The sequence below is a fragment of the Ornithorhynchus anatinus genome, chromosome X5, assembly GCF_004115215.2.
Source record: "Ornithorhynchus anatinus isolate Pmale09 chromosome X5, mOrnAna1.pri.v4, whole genome shotgun sequence".
Taxonomy (NCBI): Eukaryota; Metazoa; Chordata; class Mammalia; order Monotremata; family Ornithorhynchidae; genus Ornithorhynchus; species Ornithorhynchus anatinus.
Genome location: NC_041753.1, coordinates 17,079,728 through 17,087,793, shown reverse-complemented (window position 1 = coordinate 17,087,793; position 8,066 = coordinate 17,079,728). Strand labels below are relative to the sequence as shown.

The following is an 8,066-nucleotide window of genomic DNA, read 5'->3' as shown; positions in this document are numbered from 1 at the left end:
AGTACTAGATCCTTAGCTCTAATACTTTTTTCCCCCAGGACTTTCTGTACTTCCCTGAAGGCGTCATGGGGCTCATGTTTCTCTGGCCTGGCCCCCCTCTTCTCTCAGGGCATCCCAGTTTCCAGTCTCACCTTCTTCAACTCATTTGGTAGCAGACACTCTCAATGTCCTTTCTCCTCCTCTGGGACAAGAGCCTCCCTCTTCCATGGTCCTTGATGTTGAACTTTGAATCTCCAGTACATCCTAGGCCTCACCCAGTGAGGGACCTCCTATCCCTCCCTGTGCCCTATTTCCAGCCAGGGTCACAGCACGAGCCGTCTCTGTGTCCTACTCTCCCAGAGAGATGGCTTTTCATCTATTTGACCCCCACCCCCCAATTTCCTCTCCAATCTTTCCCTCTGATTGGCTTGGCTAAGAATTTATACTTCCCTCAGGGAGGGGCACCACAGAGAGACTCTCCTGTCTACCTCATCTTCCTCCAAGAGCTTCCCACCATTCCCTTAGAACCTCTCATGCAACCAAAATAGCACCTGCCACCTGGGTGGAGCAGGATAGGGAGGGCCTGGTGCAAGGTTAGATTAATGTATGAGCATGGAGCTCGCTTTTCCTGCAATCACGCCCTCTCCCTCAGCTGCTCTGGTCTATTTCCAGCAGGCATGCAAAAAGGCACAGATCCCAGATATACAGGAACCAAAGCCACAGCCAACCCAGCTCAGTTTAGGTAAATCAGGGAGGGATGGAGGATCTTCCTCTCTTGTCCTCTCTTCCTACCCTCAAAATCCTTAGCTGCAAGAGAGCCAAGTGGCACCAGCTGGAGCCCTGAGAAAGTCCTCGCCCCAGGACCCGTCATGAAATGGTCCCATTAGCAATAGGGAAATAGTCCTGTCAATTAGCAAATGCTAACTGGGGATTAGTGATTGTTAATGAGAGTGATGCCTGGAGCATACCCATGAGCAATCAGTCTCTGCTGGGCTGAGAGACTAGCTCAAGGAAACCAGTGTGGGAATGGGGGAGGCTAAATGAAGCTATCATTTTAAACAGCAATATATAATGTCCTCACTCCAAGGGCTCCAAAAAATGCTTCAGTTCCAGGCTCTCAGGGAGTTTGGCCAGGGCAAGTCAGGGCTAACTGTCTCATGGTGTCTGGATCTCCCGTCTCACCGCAGACCCCTGGCCCGAGTCCTACCTCTGGCCTGGAACACCCTCCCTCCTCAAATCTGCCAAACAATCACTCTTCCCCCCCTTCAAAGCCGTACTTAAGGCACACCTCCTCCAAGAGGCCTTCCCAGACTAAGCCCCCTTTTCCTCAGCTCTCCTTCCCTTTCAGGTCACCTCGACTCACTCTCTTTGCTCTCCCCTGAGCCCTACAGCAGTTATGTATATATGTACATATCTATAGTTCTACTTACTTATATTGATGCCTGTTTACTTGTTTTGGTGTCTCTCTCACCCCCTCTAGACTATAAACCCGTTGTGTGCAGGGATTGTCTTTATTGCTGTATTATACTTTCCAAGAACTTGGTACAGTGCTCTGCACACAGTAAGTGCTCAATAAATATGATCAAATGAATGAATATGGACTCCAACTCCTGGTAATCCCTTATTCTGCTCCTGCCACTCCACTTTCCTTCTGCTTGCCCTCCTGCATGTTTATTCCTTCTTGTCTCCAAGGCCAGGGACCCGGTCAGGGAGTGTCTTGCAGTCAGTCAGTCGTATTTATTGAGCACTTACTGTGTGCAAATCACTGTACTAAGCACTTGGGAGATTACAATATAACCACAAACATTAAACAGAAGGAGAACCCATCCCTCTGATTGATTTCCTTCTACTTCTTCACTCCTGCTCCTCGAGGTCAGGAACCAGTTCAAGGTCCATCTGGAGGTTCGGGACCCCCCTGATCCCACTTGGGCCATCCTCTTCCTCTCCCCACCCTCCAGAGGTAGTGGATTCTCTGTGAGATGGGGGTGCTCCTGATGGGAGAGCAGTAGACTCCCAGGAGAGAACAATTCCACTCAGGCATCCCTTCTCTGAACCTCCACCACATTTCTTTAATGTGTTTGGATATATCTTTTGTTTGCTGATGGCCCTCCATTTCACTCGTCAGGAATGAAATGACCAGAAGTCAAATGATCTAGAACCCTATCCATATGTCCCTGGCATGCTCAGCAGAGGGTGAGGTGCTGAAGGCAATGAATAACTGAATAGGCTGAATAACTCTTTCAGTTTGAAATGCAACATCTGGAGCCATGGGTCTGGTAGCAGCAGCAAGTAGGTTTAATTAATTAATTAATTAATGGCATTTGTTAAAGAGCTTATTATGTGCCAGGCACTGTGCTAAGCACTGGGGCAGATACAAGGTAATCAGTTAGGACACAGTCCATGTCCTTCATGGGGCTCACAGTTTTAATCCCCATATTACAGATGAGGTAACTGAGGCAAGGAGTAGTGAAGTGGCCTGCCCAAGGTCACATAACAGACAAGTGGTGGAGCCAGAATTAGAACCCAGGTCCTTCTGACTGCCAGGCTTGTGCTCTATCCATTAGGCCACAATGCTTATCTGAAGCAGCGTGGCTCAGTGGAAAGAGCATAGGCTTGGGAGTCAGAGGTCATGGTTCGAATCCCTCCTCTGCCATTTGTCAGCTGTGTGACTGTGGGCAAGTCACTTAACTTCTCTGTGCCTCAGTTACCTCATCTGTAAAATGGGCATTTAGATTGTGAGCCTCATGTGGGACAACCTGATGACCCTGTATCTACCCCAGCGTTTAGAACAGTGCTCTGCACATAGTAAGCACTTAAATACCAACACTGTTATTGTTATTGTTCTCTGGTTGAAAACTGACAGTAGCTATGGCTTCTTCATTGTACTACTCCCACTTCAAAAAGGTTTCAGGTCAACTACATGGCATGATCCATCTCAAATGCAGTGCTGTATATAATTATGTCTCTTCTGCTCTAATGATCCTTAACCAAAATCATTAAGATACTGAAATTTTATTTGGCCTAAAAGGTTTACACTGGCCCCACCCATGTTTACCAATGCTCCTCCTAATTATCCCTCCTCCCCCACCACTCCTCCTCCCAAAGTCACTAGAGGAAGACAAAAACAAGCATCAGACCAAAGTAAATACATTCAGCATTTCTTCCTTCCTTCCACCCTCAATGCCATTATTTTTTTCTGAAAACCAAAAAAAAAAAGTGAAACTGCTTGATTGTGATTAGGCAGGTATCTTGATTTCAATTAGGCCTTCCCTGATTTCCTTTAGAATTTAGGCATATAGATCTCTGCCTATGCTGAAAGACTGGCTAATCCAGGCAAATAGATGGTAGATAAAAATATCTATATCCATAGACACAAACATTCATGTATTGAGGCATGCATACAGACACTTTAGTTTTGGGGTTAACACAATATAGCTATCATGATTCTCAATGTACAACTTCAAATCTGACTTATTTACTAGCACTCATACCAAGTTAAAAACCAGAGGTGTGGAAGAATGTGCCATGATCTTTTGCCTGATTTCCAACAGTCATTCTTAATTCAATATTGAATATAGGCAATTGTAAAGGAACTAATTCTCTTCCCCTCTTCAAAACCCTACTTAAAGCTCACCTCCTCCAAGAGGCCTTCCCAGACTGAGCTCCCCCTTTCCCTCTGCTCCCTCTACCACCACCCCCCTTCACCTCTCCCAGCTAAACCCTCTTCTCCCCCTTTCCCTCTGCTCCTCCCCTCTCCCGTCCCATCCCCTCAGCACTGTACTCGTCCGCTCAACTGTATATATCTTCATTACCCTATTTATTTTGTTAATGAGAGGTACATCACCCTGATTCTATTTATTTGCTATTGTTTTAATGAGATGTTCTTCCCCTTGATTCTATTTATTGCCATTGTTCTTGTCTGTCTCCCCCGATTAGACTGTAAGCCCGTCAAAGGGCAGGGACTGTCTCTATCTGTTACCGATTTGTACATTCCAAGTGCTTAGTACAGTGCTCTGCACATAGTAAGCGCTCAATAAATACTATTGAATGAATATGGAAGACAAATCGCCAGTGAGGGAAACTTCTATTTGCTGAGAGATGCCTGAAGCCTTCATCTGGGCTGGGATTTTGCTGAGTAACCTTCAATCCTGAAGCTTTTCATGATGTGGTCTTCATTACTGTTTTAGATGTTGGCTCAAAGAAAATGGTGCATGGCACTTTCATCACACAAGTGATTTTCTAACAAAATCCTCTATAGTGTAACAGGATTTGGAGAGGGCTTAAGTAGTTCATCACAGAGATTTAAAATTTAAATCCAACCAATTATTGGGGTATTAATAGGAAAGGAATGACTGTACCAAGTTCCAATTAGGTTCCCAGTTTAGATGAAATTGGGAACGGTAGAACTCAAGAAATAAGGCAGAGGCAGTGGAAAAAAAATTATTAAAAAAAAATATTGAGCTTGATTTCTTGGGAATCGGAGGTGTTTCCTCAAGACCCTGAACAAAAAAAAATCACATTTCCAGAAACATAGGCTAGCTAGCACTGTTTTTCACCACTTATTGATCGGCTACAGCATCCTCACTTCACCCTGCCTCTATGAAAGGGGCACAGAAGTAATTTTAACACCCCAATGCATACACATTGAAAGTCTATGGCTTCTGTTATGGGTCATCACTCTGACCAAGCAGGCCTCTCATTTTGCATTGTGAATCATGCTGGTGGTGCTTGTGGCAGCTCAGTGCCGACATATGGAGCAGATGTGTTTAAGGTGGGGCTGCACTAATTCATCACCCATGAAAGCATCATGGAGTGAAAAGACAATAGATTCTTCAAAGCACAGAGAGAGAAAAAAAAGACCTAAATCAGTACTGCATCTTAATTCAGTCTCAGACCATCAGTGAAGTTGGGATTAAGGTAAATGCACTTGGAATCATTTTCCTCCATCTATTATTGTGCATTTCATGGTAGACTTGTTATAATTTGACAAAAAGCCATCAGAATATGCTAATAAGCCATATGCTTACAATCAGTAACAAAGATTTGTAGTTGATGAGAAGGGGAGGAATAACATGAAAAAGCTACTATAAAGTTTCATATATATGATTTTATTTATAGATATATTTAGATGCATGTAAATACATATAACTTATTTATATGTATTTACATGCATCTAAATATATATAAAAATAACTCCTTTGCTTTCAAAGATAATGCTACTGACGGTAAGGTCCTATCAGTGTGTGAGAATGTAGCTGAAAAGATCCATGCATGATTGTCATGCCCTTCCAGATTGTTTGCATAGTAGTGGATAGAGCCCTGGCCTAGAAGTCTGAAGGACCTTGGTTCTAATCCAGGTTCCATTACTTGTCTGCTGTGAGGTCTTAGGCAAGTCATTTCTCTTCTCTGTGCCTCAGTGACCTCATCTGTAAAATGGAGATTAAAATGGGACGTGGACTGGGTCAAACCTGATTAACTTGTATCTTCCTCAGTGCTTGAGTATGGTTTCTGGCATATAGCGAGTGCTTAACAAATACCATAAAAAAAAGGATCTACCTGCCTTTGGGTATCCTGATCTATGTTGTCTGAGACTTTACCTCACACTGTCTTAAAAATATTTATTCTGTGTTCCTAGCTTGTACCCTTTTTCAGTTCACCATACAGTCAAGTGCTTGGTTATTCTGCAATTATTCATTCTCATTCATGGGTCCCAACCAGCACGGCTGTGTCACTGTGAGTACTGCTTCCATACTGGTGAGCTGCCTGAATTCCAGGACCTCGTTACTGGATATTCTTGTCCTGGCATTTGATGGTGACTATGGTTTATACATGATGATGAGAAACCTTTTTCCAACCAGGATGTCTCCAACCAACCAGGTCTCTGAGGAATTTAGAAAGTTGGTTAAAACAGCCTTATAAAACTTCAGTTTTGCATGGCATCTGATAGCCTACCGTCGCTACGCTCTCTTACCATCTGCCTAAAGCTATGCTTGCCTTTTAAATTCCATTTTCTGATGATGGCTTTGCCTGTCGAAATTAACAGATGAGCTTGATCCCTTCAGGACCAAGAACCTGCATGAAGGAATTGATTAGAGTGATGGTGGTTTGTGCAGTGTCTATCCCTGCCAGTCATGCTCCCACTGGGCATGCTCAGTGGAAAAGAGCCTGGGCTTCGGAGTCAGAGGTCATAAGTTCGACTCCCGGCTCTGCCACTTGTCAGCTGTGTGACTGTGGGCAAGTCACTTAACTTCTCTGTGCCTCAATTACCTCATCTGTAAAATGGGGATTAACTGTGAGCCTCATGTGGGACAACCTGATTATCCTGTATCTACCCCAGCGCTTAGAACAGTATTCTGCACACAGTAAGCGCTTAACAAATACCAACATTATTGACTGGGCAAATGGGCAAGGGTGCAGTATGTTGCAAAGTTAGCACTTGAGTTGGTGTACAATACCCATTTTCGGCTGAAGGGACTGCAGGGTAGTGCCAGTGCTGTGCCATAGCACCACAAACCAACAGCCACTGCTGTTTTTGCCACCCACTTTTGGCAGCTGTTTTCAAGATTCCCATTCGGCCTGACACTCATTCTTCCAGCCTTTACCCCGTCCTACCTTAGTAAGGGGTGGGCAGACTTTGGAGGAGTCTTTATGTGTGTTGCACCAAAGGAGAGATGGTTAGTATTCATTCCCCTCCCGAAGGATGGAAGAGGTCCTAGTGACCTGTACCAATTAAGGGATTGTTATCTACATTGTGGCATCTAATCGTGTTTGGTTTTTCCATGCTTTCTATCCCCTTTGTCTATCAGGACATCATTGGACACTGTAGTAGAATTTGGTGACATTTACATTCTGTGTGGCCAATGAAACCCTCGCTTGTATATAGGGTTTCCCAGGCATAGGCTGGTACCTAACTTCAGTTGTCTTTAGATTTATTGTCAGTCTACTTTCCTATCTTCCCTCCTCCTTGCTACTCATAGATTGTGAACCCCTAGGGGACCTTGGATCAATATTTAAAACATCAGTGTGATTTTAAAAGGACTCTAATGATGCTGGATGTCACCAAAGAACCTTAAAGCCATCCTATACTCTTGTAGGTAATCTTCAAACTGACCTGCTGATCAAACAATATTTGTCCTCCAGCAAGGCATTTAATGAAGACGATAAACTTACACTTAGCTCTCCTGTTGTTGTTGTCTTACGCCCATAGTAATGCCATGGACACATCTCCAGAATGCCCCACCTCCATCTGCAATCGTTCTGGTAGTGTATCGATAGAGTTTTACTACACTTAGCTCTCCTGTAACCTGAAGGTTATGCTCCTGCTAAACCCTGGGATAGAGAAAATTTGTATTGTAATCTACACACCTTTATCGATGCCATGTACATGCATAACAACTTCTTCCAATATTGTGTTGCATTCAGTCCAGACAGATGTACATCTTATGGAGGAATGTTCTCTAATTCCCTAATAGCATTCCATCTTAAATATATATAGTAAAAACATGTGTTATGGAAGAATCAAGTGCATTGGATGATGAGAAACCCCAGTCTCAGCATGTATGTGTTCTTCAGACAGTTCCAGGCATCCAGACCACTGGTAATATTTATTTTTCATAATATCCATACCTTGAAGGTGAGGCCAGTTTCGTATGTAATCCCATAAACTGCCTTCAAATCTTTTTTTTAAAATGGGGAAAACAAAACATCTTTAGCCAGGAATAAAATTATCTGTTACAATCTTTTGCATTATATTGGTGAACTGATTCAAAGCATCAAATTCTGTTTTCAAACTAGAAAAACTATCAAAGACAATGTAAACCTTTAGCGTTAATGTTTACTCTAGTAATTTGAGAAGTTGGGAAGTAGAATTCAAGCCCAAAGTCAAAGGAAAGAAAAGTATTGATTTTCAAACATGTTTTCCACATCAGATTTACTGTCAAAAATCACAAATCTAGTGACCTGCACTTTGGCTAGAAAAATGAATTATTGTGTCACATGAGAAATAAAAATTTCAAAAGGTCTAATTTGAAAAAGGACATATTGGGCTGCTGTGAGGTTGAGGCAGCCTCACATGAGCCTCACACGCA

At 43.3% G+C, this 8,066-nt stretch overlaps 1 non-coding gene across 1 annotated transcript; it reads left to right on the top strand.

The window, feature by feature from the left end:
* The first annotated feature begins 6,631 nt into the window (after positions 1 to 6,631).
* Positions 6,632 to 6,753, top strand: LOC114808619. Its single transcript, XR_003756464.1, has one exon. It is a non-coding gene; the product is annotated as a U6atac minor spliceosomal RNA (small nuclear RNA).
* Positions 6,754 to 8,066: the final 1,313 nt, after the last annotated feature.